Source organism: Heterodontus francisci, chromosome 22 (genome assembly GCF_036365525.1).
Source record: "Heterodontus francisci isolate sHetFra1 chromosome 22, sHetFra1.hap1, whole genome shotgun sequence".
Lineage (NCBI taxonomy): Eukaryota > Metazoa > Chordata > Chondrichthyes > Heterodontiformes > Heterodontidae > Heterodontus > Heterodontus francisci.
In genome coordinates, this window is record NC_090392.1 from 35,844,099 (window position 1) to 35,861,183 (window position 17,085).

The 17,085-nt window shown below is 44.0% G+C and overlaps 5 non-coding genes across 5 annotated transcripts; all 5 read right to left on the bottom strand.

The window, feature by feature from the left end:
* Nucleotides 1–3,111: 3,111 nt before the first annotated feature.
* trnav-uac (transfer RNA valine (anticodon UAC)) lies at nt 3,112–3,184 on the bottom strand. The gene has a single exon. It is a non-coding gene; the product is annotated as a tRNA-Val (tRNA).
* A 3,398-nt stretch (nt 3,185–6,582) lies between these two features.
* Nucleotides 6,583–6,655, bottom strand: trnav-uac (transfer RNA valine (anticodon UAC)). Its single transcript has one exon. It is a non-coding gene; the product is annotated as a tRNA-Val (tRNA).
* Nucleotides 6,656–10,053: 3,398 nt separating this feature from the next.
* Nucleotides 10,054–10,126, bottom strand: trnav-cac (transfer RNA valine (anticodon CAC)). Its single transcript has one exon. It is a non-coding gene; the product is annotated as a tRNA-Val (tRNA).
* A 3,396-nt stretch (nt 10,127–13,522) lies between these two features.
* Nucleotides 13,523–13,595, bottom strand: trnav-cac (transfer RNA valine (anticodon CAC)). Its single transcript has one exon. It is a non-coding gene; the product is annotated as a tRNA-Val (tRNA).
* Nucleotides 13,596–17,012: 3,417 nt separating this feature from the next.
* On the bottom strand, nt 17,013–17,085 carry trnav-cac (transfer RNA valine (anticodon CAC)). The gene has a single exon. It is a non-coding gene; the product is annotated as a tRNA-Val (tRNA).

The window sequence follows — 17,085 nt, forward strand, 5'->3', positions numbered from 1 at the left end:
TAAACTCTACCTTAAGAAACTAAGTTTGTAAGAGGTGCAGCAGCTGCTGCAGTGTTAATGCACAGTGTGCCATCATTGACAAAGATTCCCTTCCCCAACCACACCAAGACATCCACTTGGGATTCTTGCCAACTTCTGGATTTCATTTCTCATTATTTACTGATTGCACTGACACATATTTGTGTTTTTAAACTCTTTATTTTGATCAAATTAGTCCTTATTTTGCTGAGTTGCTACATACAATGTGATTACCCTCGCAGTAGAATGCATAACAGAGGCAGTTATATAATGGGGGCGAAGCTTCACTGCAGCTATATAATGTCCTGGTTGGACCCCACTGCATAGTCTGGGCATGCCAATTTATATAGTATACAAATTGGCCTTGGTATACAGGGCAGTTCAGATCCAGCAGAATGTTTGCAGAGTTCAAATGGTTAGATTAGGAAGCCATGTCCCCTCTTCCACAGAGACAGCTGTTGGTTTCCACCTGGTGCCTCACTTGTTTCTGAATTTCAAGGTGTAGAATGAAATCAAGCAACGTAACCCAAGTTTGCAATGCATTCCACGCAATCATCAAACACATCATTCCTGTCTTCCTCACCTTAGCTGCACAGCCCTCGATAAGTTGCAATCCATGTAACACAGGATTTGTTCCAGGTTTAGGCTTTCAGTAGGATTATAATAATATCTGTGCCCTCATCTTGAAATGAGATTCTCAGCAATATCCAACACAAATTGAATTGCACAGATGACAGGCAAATATAAGAAAACAGGTCAGTATGCAACACAATCCCATGGTGCCCATTTTCAGATGCACAATAGTCATCCTTTCCAGCAAAGGAAAGAATTTTTCAGTGAATCATTTGCAAAGTCAGAGTTAATGGCATTTGTGCTTTTCTTTCTTCTTGTTTTGCAACATACTGGCGCCTAAATCCAATTCATGTATATTCATGTTTATTGGGGAGACCAAACGCAGACTGGGTGACCGCTTTGCGGAAGACATCGGCTCAGTCCGCAAGCAGGACCCTGAGCTTCCGGTTGCTTGCCATTTCAAGACTGCCCACTGCTCTCATGCTCACATCTCTATCCTGGGATTGCCTCAGTGTTCCAGTGAACATCAACACAAGCTCGAAAAACAGCATCCCGTTGACCGATTAGTTTAGTTTGGTGATGCAGCAGTGAAACAGGCCCTTCGGCCCACCGAGTCTGTGCTGACCATCGACCACCCATTTATACTAATCCGACACGAATTCCATATTCCTACCACATCCCCACCTTCCCTATATTTCCCTACCACCTCCCTATACGAGGGGCAATTTATAATGGCCAATTAACCTATCAAGCAGCCAGTCTTTGGCATGTGGGAGGAAACCGGAGCACCCAGAGGAATCCCACGCAGACACAGGGAGAACTTGCAAACACCACGCAGGCAGTGCCCAGAATTGAAAGCGGGTCGCTGGAGCTGTGAGGCTGCGGTGTGAACCACTGCACACGAGAGCGTGCCGGACTGAATATTGAGTTCAATAATTCCAGAGCATGACGGGGCCCCCATTTTACTTTCATTTTTTGTTATTTTTCATTTTTACATTTTTTACATTTTTTTGTATGTTTATTTTATTTCATCTTAGTTTGTTCAGTTTGCTTACCCACTTTTTTTTTTTCCTGTTTGTACTTGCTGCTGTTCAATTTTCAGTCCATTAACAGTCCTCTCTGTACTAATGCTTTGTCTTTCAACACACCATTAACATATTGTTTGCCTTTGCTCCATGACCTTCTGGTCAGCTATTCTGTGGCCTTGTCCAATCTACACCTTCTCCTTTGTTATCTCTTGCTCCACCCCCGCTTTACTTGCTTCTAACCTTTGACGTTTCTAATATTTGCCAGTTCTGAAGAAGGGTCACTGAGCCGAAATGTTAACTCTGCTTCTGTCTCCACAGATGCTGCCAGTCGTGCTGAGTATTTCCAGAATTTCTTGTTTTTTTTTCAGATTTCCAGCATCCACAGTATTTTGCTTTTATTCATGTATATTCTTCCTCGGTTCAATATGAAGGAGCGCTTTGATATTGAGCGGAGCCGCAGTGCATCTCATTTTCAACGCCACCTTGTTAGTGTTCCTGTTACTTGCCGAATGAAGAACAAAATAAAATGATAATTTGGCAGGTCTGCCTGTTTCCTTAGCTTCAGTTACAGAATCAGCTGTGTCCGTCTTGAAGGGAGGCAAAGTACTCCTAGCGGCTCTGCGTGACGCTGAATAGTTATGTTAATCTGCATCAATAAATCCAGGTATGTCTCTGTAACTGACTGAACAAAACGCTATTAAATCTGTGAGCGACTGTCATAACTTAAATAAATTTTCCCCCTCTGCGTGTCATGAACCTTTACCCCTTGTCATAATTGCGGCTGCATGTTAAGAGCTGGGTTATCAAGGTGCTTCAGACACCAAGAATCTGCTGCAGCAGTGGTTAAATTGAAAAGGATTTTTGCCCCTTTTACACAAGAAGAAATGTTCAGGAGGAGCAATTTCCCCCAACTTGTTTCCACCGGAGATTCATCATTGCAACGCAAAGAAAGTTTCAGTCACTTGGGTGTTCTGTCAGAGCTGCTCGGAGGTTCAGTGACCCGGATATCATGTGCCTACGTTTTGCTGAGCCGGTGCTTGGTTTCTGGGGAGATTTGGCCCGGGTTGTGCTATTTTACCTCCCCGAGATGGCCAGTAACCTGTTGATTCAGGCAGCAGACGCCACTTGCTGCTGACAGCGAGTAATTGGACAGTGCGGGTCAAAATATTGCAGCGTGCCCCTGTCTCAACGACTGTGGAGCTGGTGAAAGTGAATTGCTGATGTGCTTTTGCCTCGTCTGAAATGAGACTAAGATTCGCTGTGACTTAGCAAGCTCGTGTTGCAGGTTTCTATTCTAATCTGAGCCAAATAAAGTGTCACTGCTCGGTTTTGAGGAACTTTCTGCAGCATCAGGACTAGAAAGAGGAGCGAGTGCAAGGCATTGTGCACACAATGTGCAAGAGAAAGAGAGCTTTGAGAAATTGTGTTGTGTTCATGGGGAATGTCAATGATTGCACATTTCTTGCGAAGATGTTCGGGTTGGTTTTGAAAATGTTTCTGCCCAGTTTCGAACTGGGGACCTTTTGCGTGTAAGGCAAACGTGATCACCACTACACTACAGAAACTCAACACAGTTGCAGCGCTGAGGAAGCTGCAAGTATTGTTAAACTGTACAGTCTTAATCGATTTGTGCTGCTTGTTTCATTGAAATGCAATTCCACTGTGACATTTCGCAAGGCTGCAGAGGTATTGACCCAGCCATGGACGATCAGCAGTGCACAACACATCGCCAGTCCATTCAGGCCATCGTACCATTGCCAGTTTTTTGAAAGACTTGCCATTTGGGCCCACTTCCTTAGCTCTGCTTTTCTTTGCCTCTCCTTTCATGCAATTATCCAATTCCCTTTTTTTTAAACTCTACCTTAAGAAACTAAGTTTGTAAGAGGTGCGGCAGCTGCTGCAGTGTTAATGCACAGTGTGCCATCATTGACAAAGATTCCCTTCCCCAACCACACCAAGACATCCACTTGGGATTCTTGCCAACTTCTGGATTTCATTTCTCATTATTTACTGATTGCACTGACACATATTTGTGTTTTTAAACTCTTTATTTTGATCAAATGAGTCCTTATTTTGCTGAGTTGCTACATACAATGTGATTACCCTCGCAGTAGAATGCATAACAGAGGCAGTTATATAATGGGGGCGAAGCTTCACTGCAGCTATATAATGTCCTGGTTGGACCCCACTGCATAGTCTGGGCATGCCAATTTATATAGTATACAAATTGGCCTTGGTATACAGGGCAGTTCAGATCCAGCAGAATGTTTGCAGAGTTCAAATGGTTAGATTAGGAAGCCATGTCCCCTCTTCCACAGAGACAGCTGTTGGTTTCCACCTGGTGCCTCACTTGTCTCTGAATTTCAAGGTGTAGAATGAAATCAAGCAACGTAACCCAAGTTTGCAATGCATTCCACGCAATCATCAAACACATCATTCCTGTCTTCCTCACCTTAGCTGCACAGCCCTCGATAAGTTGCAATCCATGTAACACAGGATTTGTTCCAGGTTTAGGCTTTCAGTAGGATTATAATAATATCTGTGCCCTCATCTTGAAATGAGATTCTCAGCAATATCCAACACAAATTGAATTGCACAGATGACAGGCAAATATAAGAAAACAGGTCAGTATGCAACACAATCCCATGGTGCCCATTTTCAGATGCACAATAGTCATCTTTTCCAGCAAAGGAAAGAATTTTTCAGTGAATCATTTGCAAAGTCAGAGTTAATGGCATTTGTGCTTTTCTTTCTTCTTGTTTTGCAACATACTGGCGCCTAAATCCAATTCATGTATATTCATGTTTATTGGGGAGACCAAACGCAGACTGGGTGACCGCTTTGCGGAAGACATCGGCTCAGTCCGCAAGCAGGACCCTGAGCATCCGGTTGCTTGCCATTTCAAGACTGCCCACTGCTCTCATGCTCACATCTCTATCCTGGGATTGCCTCAGTGTTCCAGTGAACATCAACACAAGCTCGAAAAACAGCATCCCGTTGACCGATTAGTTTAGTTTGGTGATGCAGCAGTGAAACAGGCCCTTCGGCCCACCGAGTCTGTGCTGACCATCGACCACCCATTTATACTAATCCGACACGAATTCCATATTCCTACCACATCCCCACCTTCCCTATATTTCCCTACCACCTCCCTATACGAGGGGCAATTTATAATGGCCAATTAACCTATCAAGCAGCCAGTCTTTGGCATGTGGGAGGAAACCGGAGCACCCAGAGGAATCCCACGCAGACACAGGGAGAACTTGCAAACACCACGCAGGCAGTGCCCAGAATTGAAAGCGGGTCGCTGGAGCTGTGAGGCTGCGGTGTGAACCACTGCACACGAGAGCGTGCCGGACTGAATATTGAGTTCAATAATTCCAGAGCATGACGGGGCCCCCATTTTACTTTCATTTTTTGTTATTTTTCATTTTTACATTTTTTACATTTTTTTGTATGTTTATTTTATTTCATCTTAGTTTGTTCAGTTTGCTTACCCACTGTTTTTTTTTCCTGTTTGTACTTGCTGCTGTTCAATTTTCAGTCCATTAACAGTCCTCTCTGTACTAATGCTTTGTCTTTCAACACACCATTAACATATTGTTTGCCTTTGCTCCATGACCTTCTGGTCAGCTATTCTGTGGCCTTGTCCAATCTACACCTTCTCCTTTGTTATCTCTTGCTCCACCCCCGCTTTACTTGCTTCTAACCTTTGACGTTTCTAATATTTGCCAGTTCTGAAGAAGGGTCACTGAGCCGAAATGTTAACTCTGCTTCTGTCTCCACAGATGCTGCCAGTCGTGCTGAGTATTTCCAGAATTTCTTGTTTTTTTTTTCAGATTTCCAGCATCCACTGTATTTTGCTTTTATTCATGTATATTCTTCCTCGGTTCAATATGAAGGAGCGCTTTGATATTGAGCGGAGCCGCAGTGCATCTCATTTTCAACGCCACCTTGTTAGTGTTCCTGTTACTTGCCGAATGAAGAACAAAATAAAATGATAATTTGGCAGGTCTGCCTGTTTCCTTAGCTTCAGTTGCAGAATCAGCTGTGTCCGTCTTGAAGGGAGGCAAAGTACTCCTAGCGGCTCTGCGTGACGCTGAATAGTTATGTTAATCTGCATCAATAAATCCAGGTATGTCTCTGTTACTGACTGAACAAAACGCTATTAAATCTGTGAGCGACTGTCATAACTTAAATAAATTTTCCCCCTCTGCGTGTCATGAACCTTTACCCCTTGTCATAATTGCGGCTGCATGTTAAGAGCTGGGTTATCAAGGTGCTTCAGACACCAAGAATCTGCTGCAGCAGTGGTTAAATTGAAAAGGATTTTTGCCCCTTTTCACCAAGAAGAAATGTTCAGGAGGAGCAATTTCCCCCAACTTGTTTCCACCGGAGATTCATCATTGCAACGCAAAGAAAGTTTCAGTCACTTGGCTGTTCTGTCAGAGCTGCTCGGAGGTTCAGAGACCCGGATATCATGTGCCTACGTTTTGCTGAGCCGGTGCTTGGTTGATGGGGAGATTTGGCCCGGGTTGTGCTATTTTACCTCCCCGAGATGGCCAATAACCTGTTGATTGAGGCAGCAGACGCCACTTGCTGCTGACAGCGAGTAATTGGACAGTGCGGGTCAAAATATTGCAGCGTGCCCCTGTCTCAACGACTGTGGAGCTGGTGAAAGTGAATTGCTGATGTGCTTTTGCCTCGTCTGAAATGAGACAAAGATTCGCTGATACTTCGCAAGCTCGTGTTGCAGGTTTCTATTCTAATCTGAGCCAAATAAAGTGTCACTGCTCGGTTTTGAGGAACTTTCTGCAGCATCAGGACTAGAAAGAGGAGCGAGTGCAAGGCATTGTGCACACAATGTGCAAGAGAAAGAGAGCTTTGAGAAATTGTGTTGTGTTCATGGGGAATGTCAATGATTGCATATTTCTTGCGAAGATGTTCGGGTTGGTTTTGAAAATGTTTCTGCCCAGTTTCGAACTGGGGACCTTTTGCGTGTAAGGCAAACGTGATCACCACTACACTACAGAAACTCAACACAGTTGCAGCGCTGAGGAAGCTGCAAGTATTGTTAAACTGTACAGTCTTAATCGATTTGTGCTGCTTGTTTCATTGAAATGCAATTCCACTGTGACATTTCGCAAGGCTGCAGAGGTATTGACCCAGCCATGGACGATCAGCAGTGCACAACACATCGCCAGTCCATTCAGTCCATCGTACCAGTGCCAGTTTTTTCAAAGACTTGCCATTTGGGCCCACTTCCTTAGCTCTGCTTTTCTTTGCCTCTCCTTTCATGCAATTATCCAATTCCCTTTTTTTTTAAACTCTACCTTAAGAAACTAAGTTTGTAAGAGGTGCAGCAGCTGCTGCAGTGTTAATGCACAGTGTGCCATCATTGACAAAGATTCCCTTCCCCAACCACACCAAGACATCCACTTGGGATTCTTGCCAACTTCTGGATTTCATTTCTCATTATTTACTGATTGCACTGACACATATTTGTGTTTTTAAACTCTTTATTTTGATCAAATTAGTCCTTATTTTGCTGAGTTGCTACATACAATGTGATTACCCTCGCAGTAGAATGCGTAACAGAGGCAGTTATATAATGGGGGCGAAGCTTCACTGCAGCTATATAATGTCCTGGTTGGACCCCACTGCATAGTCTGGGCATGCCAATTTATATAGTATACAAATTGGCCTTGGTATACAGGGCAGTTCAGATCCAGCAGAATGTTTGCAGAGTTCAAATGGTTAGATTAGGAAGCCATGTCCCCTCTTCCACAGAGACAGCTGTTGGTTTCCACCTGGTGCCTCACTTGTCTCTGAATTTCAAGGTGTAGAATGAAATCAAGCAACGTAACCCAAGTTTGCAATGCATTCCACGCAATCATCAAACACATCATTCCTGTCTTCCTCACCTTAGCTGCACAGCCCTCGATAAGTTGCAATCCATGTAACACAGGATTTGTTCCAGGTTTAGGCTTTCAGTAGGATTATAATAATATCTGTGCCCTCATCTTGAAATGAGATTCTCAGCAATATCCAACACAAATTGAATTGCACAGATGACAGGCAAATATAAGAAAACAGGTCAGTATGCAACACAATCCCATGGTGCCCATTTTCAGATGCACAATAGTCATCTTTTCCAGCAAAGGAAAGAATTTTTCAGTGAATCATTTGCAAAGTCAGAGTTAATGGCATTTGTGCTTTTCTTTCTTCTTGTTTTGCAACATACTGGCGCCTAAATCCAATTCATGTATATTCATGTTTATTGGGGAGACCAAACGCAGACTGGGTGACCGCTTTGCGGAAGACATCGGCTCAGTCCGCAAGCAGGACCCTGAGCATCCGGTTGCTTGCCATTTCAAGACTGCCCACTGCTCTCATGCTCACATCTCTATCCTGGGATTGCCTCAGTGTTCCAGTGAACATCAACACAAGCTCGAAAAACAGCATCCCGTTGACCGATTAGTTTAGTTTGGTGATGCAGCAGTGAAACAGGCCCTTCGGCCCACCGAGTCTGTGCTGACCATCGACCACCCATTTATACTAATCCGACACGAATTCCATATTCCTACCACATCCCCACCTTCCCTATATTTCCCTACCACCTCCCTATACGAGGGGCAATTTATAATGGCCAATTAACCTATCAAGCAGCCAGTCTTTGGCATGTGGGAGGAAACCGGAGCACCCAGAGGAATCCCACGCAGACACAGGGAGAACTTGCAAACACCACGCAGGCAGTGCCCAGAATTGAAAGCGGGTCGCTGGAGCTGTGAGGCTGCGGTGTGAACCACTGCACACGAGAGCGTGCCGGACTGAATATTGAGTTCAATAATTCCAGAGCATGACGGGGCCCCCATTTTACTTTCATTTTTTGTTATTTTTCATTTTTACATTTTTTACATTTTTTTGTATGTTTATTTTATTTCATCTTAGTTTGTTCAGTTTGCTTACCCACTGTTTTTTTTTCCTGTTTGTACTTGCTGCTGTTCAATTTTCAGTCCATTAACAGTCCTCTCTGTACTAATGCTTTGTCTTTCAACACACCATTAACATATTGTTTGCCTTTGCTCCATGACCTTCTGGTCAGCTATTCTGTGGCCTTGTCCAATCTACACCTTCTCCTTTGTTATCTCTTGCTCCACCCCCGCTTTACTTGCTTCTAACCTTTGACATTTCTAATATTTGCCAGTTCTGAAGAAGGGTCACTGAGCCGAAATGTTAACTCTGCTTCTGTCTCCACAGATGCTGCCAGTCGTGCTGAGTATTTCCAGAATTTCTTGTTTTTATTTCAGATTTCCAGCATCCACAGTATTTTGCTTTTATTCAATTATATTCTTCCTCGGTTCAATATGAAGGAGCGCTTTGATATTGAGCGGAGCCGCAGTGCATCTCATTTTCAACGCCACCTTGTTAGTGTTCCTGTTACTTGCCGAATGAAGAACAAAATAAAATGATAATTTGGCAGGTCTGCCTGTTTCCTTAGCTTCAGTTACAGAATCAGCTGTGTCCGTCTTTAAGGGAGGCAAAGTACTCCTAGCGGCTCTGCGTGACGCTGAATAGTTATGTTAATCTGCATCAATAAATCCAGGTATGTCTCTGTTACTGACTGAACAAAACGCTAATAAATCTGTGAGCGACTGTCATAACTTAAATAACTTTTTCCCCTCTGCGTGTCATGAACCTTTACCCCTTGTCATAATTGCGGCTGCATGTTAAGAGCTGGGTTATCAAGGTGCTTAAGACACCAAGAATCTGCTGCAGCAGTGGTTAAATTGAAAAGGATTTTTGCCCCTTTTACACAAGAAGAAATGTTCAGGAGGAGCAATTTCCCCCAACTTGTTTCCACCGGAGATTCATCATTGCAACTCAAAGAAAGTTTCAGTCACTTGGGTGTTCTTGAAGAGCTGCTCGGAGGTTCAGTGACCCGGATATCATGTGCCTACGTTTTGCTGAGCCGCTGCTTGGTTTATGGGGAGATTTGGCCCGGGTTGTGCTATATTACCTCCCCGAGATGGCCAGTAACCTGTTGATTGAGGCAGCAGACGCCACTTGCTGCTGACAGCGAGTAATTGGACAGTGCGGGTCAAAATATTGCAGCGTGCCCCTGTCTCAACGACTGTGGAGCTGGTGAAAGTGAATTGCTGATGTGCTTTTGCCTCGTCTGAAATGAGACTAAGATTCGCTGTGACTGAGCAAGCTCGTGTTGCAGGTTTCTATTCTAATCTGAGCCAAATAAAGTGTCACTGCTCGGTTTTGAGGAACTTTCTGCAGCATCAGGACTAGAAAGAGGAGCGAGTGCAAGGCATTGTGCACACAATGTGCAAGAGAAAGAGAGCTTTGAGAAATTGTGTTGTGTTCATGGGGAATGTCAATGATTGCATATTTCTTGCGAAGATGTTCGGGTTGGTTTTGAAAATGTTTCTGCCCAGTTTCGAACTGGGGACCTTTTGCGTGTGAGGCAAACGTGATCACCACTACACTACAGAAACTCAACACAGTTGCAGCGCTGAGGAAGCTGCAAGTATTGTTAAACTGTACAGTCTTAATCGATTTGTGCTGCTTGTTTCATTGAAATGCAATTCCACTGTGACATTTCGCAAGGCTGCAGAGGTATTGACCCAGCCATGGACGATCAGCAGTGCACAACACATCGCCATCCATTCAGTCCATCGTACCAGTGCCAGTTTTTTCAAAGACTTGCCATTTGGGCCCACTTCCTTAGCTCTGCTTTTCTTTGCCTCTCCTTTCATGCAATTATCCAATTCCCTTTTTTTTTAAACTCTACCTTAAGAAACTAAGTTTGTAAGAGGTGCAGCAGCTGCTGCAGTGTTAATGCACAGTGTGCCATCATTGACAAAGATTCCCTTCCCCAACCACACCAAGACATCCACTTGGGATTCTTGCCAACTTCTGGATTTCATTTCTCATTATTTACTGATTGCACTGACACATATTTGTGTTTTTAAACTCTTTATTTTGATCAAATGAGTCCTTATTTTGCTGAGTTGCTACATACAATGTGATTACCCTCGCAGTAGAATGCGTAACAGAGGCAGTTATATAATGGGGGCGAAGCTTCACTGCAGCTATATAATGTCCTGGTTGGACCCCACTGCATAGTCTGGGCATGCCAATTTATATAGTATACAAATTGGCCTTGGTATACAGGGCAGTTCAGATCCAGCAGAATGTTTGCAGAGTTCAAATGGTTAGATTAGGAAGCCATGTCCCCTCTTCCACAGAGACAGCTGTTGGTTTCCACCTGGTGCCTCACTTGTTTCTGAATTTCAAGGTGTAGAATGAAATCAAGCAACGTAACCCAAGTTTGCAATGCATTCCACGCAATCATCAAACACATCATTCCTGTCTTCCTCACCTTAGCTGCACAGCCCTCGAAACGTTGCAATCCATGTAACACAGTATTTGTTCCAGGTTTAGGCTTTCAGCCGTATTATAATAATATCTGTGCCCTCATCTTGAAATGAGATTCTCAGCAATATCCAACACAAATTGAATTGCATAGATGACAGGCAAATATAGGAAAACAGGTCAGTATGCAACACAATTCCATGGTGCCCATTTTCAGATGCACAATAGTCATCTTTTCCAGCAAATGAAAGAATTTTTCAGTGAATCATTTGCAAAGTCAGAGTTAATGGCATTTGTGCTTTTCTTTCTTCTTGTTTTCAAACATACTGGCGCCTAAATCCAATTCATGTATATTCATGTTTATTGAGGAGACCAAACGCAGACTGGGTGACCGCTTTGCGGAATACGTCGGCTCAGTCCGCAAGCAGGACCCTGAGCTTCCGGTTGCTTGCCATTTCAAGACTGCCCACTGCTCTCATGCTCACATCTCTATCCTGGGATTGCCTCAGTGTTCCAGTGAACATCAACACAAGCTCGAAAAACAGCATCCCGTTGACCGATTAGTTTAGTTTGGTGATACAGCAGTGAAACAGGCCCTTCGGCCCACCGAGTCTGTGCTGACCATCGACCACCCATTTATACTAATCCGACACGAATTCCATATTCCTACCACATCCCCACCTTCCCTATATTTCCCCACCACCTCCCTATACGAGGGGCAATTTATAATGGCCAATTAACCTATCAAGCAGCCAGTCTTTGGCATGTGGGAGGAAACCGGAGCACCCAGAGGAATCCCACGCAGACACAGGGAGAACTTGCAAAAACCACGCAGGCAGTGCCCAGAATTGAAAGCGGGTCGCTGGAGCTGTGAGGCTGCGGTGTGAACCACTGCACACGAGAGCGTGCCGGACTGAATATTGAGTTCAATAATTCCAGAGCATGACGGGGCCCCCATTTTACTTTCATTTTTTGTTATTTTTCATTTTTACATTTTTTACATTTTTTTGTATGTTTATTTTATTTCATCTTAGTTTGTTCAGTTTGCTTACCCACTGTTTTTTTTCCTGTTTGTACTTGCTGCTGTTCAATTTTCAGTCCATTAACAGTCCTCTCTGTACTAATGCTTTGTCTTTCAACACACCATTAACATATTGTTTGCCTTTGCTCCATGACCTTCTGGTCAGCTATTCTGTGGCCTTGTCCAATCTACACCTTCTCCTTTGTTATCTCTTGCTCCACCCCCGCTTTACTTGCTTCTAACCTTTGACATTTCTAATATTTGCCAGTTCTGAAGAAGGGTCACTGAGCCGAAATGTTAACTCTGCTTCTGTCTCCACAGATGCTGCCAGTCGTGCTGAGTATTTCCAGAATTTCTTGTTTTTATTTCAGATTTCCAGCATCCACAGTATTTTGCTTTTATTCAATTATATTCTTCCTCGGTTCAATATGAAGGAGCGCTTTGATATTGAGCGGAGCCGCAGTGCATCTCATTTTCAACGCCACCTTGTTAGTGTTCCTGTTACTTGCCGAATGAAGAACAAAATAAAATGATAATTTGGCAGGTCTGCCTGTTTCCTTAGCTTCAGTTACAGAATCAGCTGTGTCCGTCTTTAAGGGAGGCAAAGTACTCCCAGCGGCTCTGCGTGACGCTGAATAGTTATGTTAATCTGCATCAATAAATCCAGGTATGTCTCTGTTACTGACTGAACAAAACGCTAATAAATCTGTGAGCGACTGTCATAACTTAAATAACTTTTTCCCCTCTGCGTGTCATGAACCTTTACCCCTTGTCATAATTGCGGCTGCATGTTAAGAGCTGGGTTATCAAGGTGCTTAAGACACCAAGAATCTGCTGCAGCAGTGGTTAAATTGAAAAGGATTTTTGCCCCTTTTACACAAGAAGAAATGTTCAGGAGGAGCAATTTCCCCCAACTTGTTTCCACCGGAGATTCATCATTGCAACGCAAAGAAAGTTTCAGTCACTTGGGTGTTCTGTCAGAGCTGCTCGGAGGTTCAGTGACCCGGATATCATGTGCCTACGTTTTGCTGAGCCGGTGCTTGGTTTCTGGGGAGATTTGGCCCGGGTTGTGCTATTTTACCTCCCCGAGATGGCCAGTAACCTGTTGATTGAGGCAGCAGACGCCACTTGCTGCTGACAGCGAGTAATTGGACAGTGCGGGTCAAAATATTGCAGCGTGCCCCTGTCTCAACGACTGTGGAGCTGGTGAAAGTGAATTGCTGATGTGCTTTTGCCTCGTCTGAAATGAGACTAAGATTCGCTGTGACTTAGCAAGCTCGTGTTGCAGGTTTCTATTCTAATCTGAGCCAAATAAAGTGTCACTGCTCGGTTTTGAGGAACTTTCTGCAGCATCAGGACTAGAAAGAGGAGCGAGTGCAAGGCATTGTGCACACAATGTGCAAGAGAAAGAGAGCTTTGAGAAATTGTGTTGTGTTCATGGGGAATGTCAATGATTGCACATTTCTTGCGAAGATGTTCGGGTTGGTTTTGAAAATGTTTCTGCCCAGTTTCGAACTGGGGACCTTTTGCGTGTGAGGCAAACGTGATCACCACTACACTACAGAAACTCAACACAGTTGGAACGCTGAGGAAGCTGCAAGTATTGTTAAACTGTACAGTCTTAATCGATTTGTGCTGCTTGTTTCATTGAAATGCAATTCCACTGTGACATTTCGCAAGGCTGCAGAGGTATTGACCCAGCCATGGACGATCAGCAGTGCACAACACATCGCCAGTCCATTCAGGCCATCGTACCATTGCCAGTTTTTTGAAAGACTTGCCATTTGGGCCCACTTCCTTAGCTCTGCTTTTCTTTGCCTCTCCTTTCATGCAATTATCCAATTCCCTTTTTTTTAAACTCTACCTTAAGAAACTAAGTTTGTAAGAGGTGCAGCAGCTGCTGCAGTGTTAATGCACAGTGTGCCATCATTGACAAAGATTCCCTTCCCCAACCACACCAAGACATCCACTTGGGATTCTTGCCAACTTCTGGATTTCATTTCTCATTATTTACTGATTGCACTGACACATATTTGTGTTTTTAAACTCTTTATTTTGATCAAATGAGTCCTTATTTTGCTGAGTTGCTACATACAATGTGATTACCCTCGCAGTAGAATGCATAACAGAGGCAGTTATATAATGGGGGCGAAGCTTCACTGCAGCTATATAATGTCCTGGTTGGACCCCACTGCATAGTCTGGGCATGCCAATTTATATAGTATACAAATTGGCCTTGGTATACAGGGCAGTTCAGATCCAGCAGAATGTTTGCAGAGTTCAAATGGTTAGATTAGGAAGCCATGTCCCCTCTTCCACAGAGACAGCTGTTGGTTTCCACCTGGTGCCTCACTTGTTTCTGAATTTCAAGGTGTAGAATGAAATCAAGCAACGTAACCCAAGTTTGCAATGCATTCCACGCAATCATCAAACACATCATTCCTGTCTTCCTCACCTTAGCTGCACAGCCCTCGATAAGTTGCAATCCATGTAACACAGGATTTGTTCCAGGTTTAGGCTTTCAGTAGGATTATAATAATATCTGTGCCCTCATCTTGAAATGAGATTCTCAGCAATATCCAACACAAATTGAATTGCACAGATGACAGGCAAATATAAGAAAACAGGTCAGTATGCAACACAATCCCATGGTGCCCATTTTCAGATGCACAATAGTCATCTTTTCCAGCAAAGGAAAGAATTTTTCAGTGAATCATTTGCAAAGTCAGAGTTAATGGCATTTGTGCTTTTCTTTCTTCTTGTTTTGCAACATACTGGCGCCTAAATCCAATTCATGTATATTCATGTTTATTGGGGAGACCAAACGCAGACTGGGTGACCGCTTTGCGGAAGACATCGGCTCAGTCCGCAAGCAGGACCCTGAGCTTCCGGTTGCTTGCCATTTCAAGACTGCCCACTGCTCTCATGCTCACATCTCTATCCTGGGATTGCCTCAGTGTTCCAGTGAACATCAACACAAGCTCGAAAAACAGCATCCCGTTGACCGATTAGTTTAGTTTGGTGATGCAGCAGTGAAACAGGCCCTTCGGCCCACCGAGTCTGTGCTGACCATCGACCACCCATTTATACTAATCCGACCCCATTTATACTAATCCGACACGAATTCCATATTCCTACCACATCCCCACCTTCCCTATATTTCCCTACCACCTCCCTATCCGAGGGGCAATTTATAATGGCCAATTAACCTATCAAGCAGCCAGTCTTTGGCATGTGGGAGGAAACCGGAGCACCCAGAGGAATCCCACGCAGACACAGGGAGAACTTGCAAACACCACGCAGGCAGTGCCCAGAATTGAAAGCGGGTCGCTGGAGCTGTGAGGCTGCGGTGTGAACCACTGCACACGAGAGCGTGCCGGACTGAATATTGAGTTCAATAATTCCAGAGCATGACGGGGCCCCCATTTTACTTTCATTTTTTGTTATTTTTCATTTTTACATTTTTTACATTTTTTTGTATGTTTATTTTATTTCATCTTAGTTTGTTCAGTTTGCTTACCCACTGTTTTTTTTCCTGTTTGTACTTGCTGCTGTTCAATTTTCAGTCCATTAACAGTCCTCTCTGTACTAATGCTTTGTCTTTCAACACACCATTAACATATTGTTTGCCTTTGCTCCATGACCTTCTGGTCAGCTATTCTGTGGCCTTGTCCAATCTACACCTTCTCCTTTGTTATCTCTTGCTCCACCCCCGCTTTACTTGCTTCTAACCTTCGACGTTTCTAATATTTGCCAGTTCTGAAGAAGGGTCACTGAGCCGAAATGTTAACTCTGCTTCTGTCTCCACAGATGCTGCCAGTCGTGCTGAGTATTTCCAGAATTTCTTGGTTTTTTTTCAGATTTCCAGCATCCACAGTATTTTGCTTTTATTCATGTATATTCTTCCTCGGTTCAATATGAAGGAGCGCTTTGATATTGAGCGGAGCCGCAGTGCATCTCATTTTCAACGCCACCTTGTTAGTGTTCCTGTCACTTGCCGAATGAAGAACAAAATAAAATGATAATTTGGCAGGTCTGCCTGTTTCCTTAGCTTCAGTTACAGAATCAGCTGTGTCCGTCTTGAAGGGAGGCAAAGTACTCCTAGCGGCTCTGCGTGACGCTGAATAGTTATGTTAATCTGCATCAATAAATCCAGGTATGTCTCTGTTACTGACTGAACAAAACGCTATTAAATCTGTGAGCGACTGTCATAACTTAAATAAATTTTCCCCCTCTGCGTGTCATGAACCTTTACCCCTTGTCATAATTGCGGCTGCATGTTAAGAGCTGGGTTATCAAGGTGCTTCAGACACCAAGAATCTGCTGCAGCAGTGGTTAAATTGAAAAGGATTTTTTGCCCCTTTTCACCAAGAAGAAATGTTCAGGAGGAGCAATTTCCCCCAACTTGTTTCCACCGGAGATTCATCATTGCAACTCAAAGAAAGTTTCAGTCACTTGGCTGTTCTGTCAGAGCTGCTCGGAGGTTCAGAGACCCGGATATCATGTGCCTACGTTTTGCTGAGCCGGTGCTTGGTTGATGGGGAGATTTGGCCCGGGTTGTGCTATTTTACCTCCCCGAGATGGCCAATAACCTGTTGATTGAGGCAGCAGACGCCACTTGCTGCTGACAGCGAGTAATTGGACAGTGCGGGTCAAAATATTGCAGCGTGCCCCTGTCTCAACGACTGTGGAGCTGGTGAAAGTGAATTGCTGATGTGCTTTTGCCTCGTCTGAAATGAGACAAAGATTCGCTGATACTTCGCAAGCTCGTGTTGCAGGTTTCTATTCTAATCTGAGCCAAATAAAGTGTCACTGCTCGGTTTTGAGGAACTTTCTGCAGCATCAGGACTAGAAAGAGGAGCGAGTGCAAGGCATTGTGCACACAATGTGCAAGACAAAGAGAGCTTTGAGAAATTGTGTTGTGTTCATGGGGAATGTCAATGATTGCACATTTCTTGCGAAGATGTTCGGGTTGGTTTTGAAAATGTTTCTGCCCAGTTTCGAACTGGGGACCTTTTGCGTGTGAGGCAAACGTGATCACCACTACACTACAGAAAC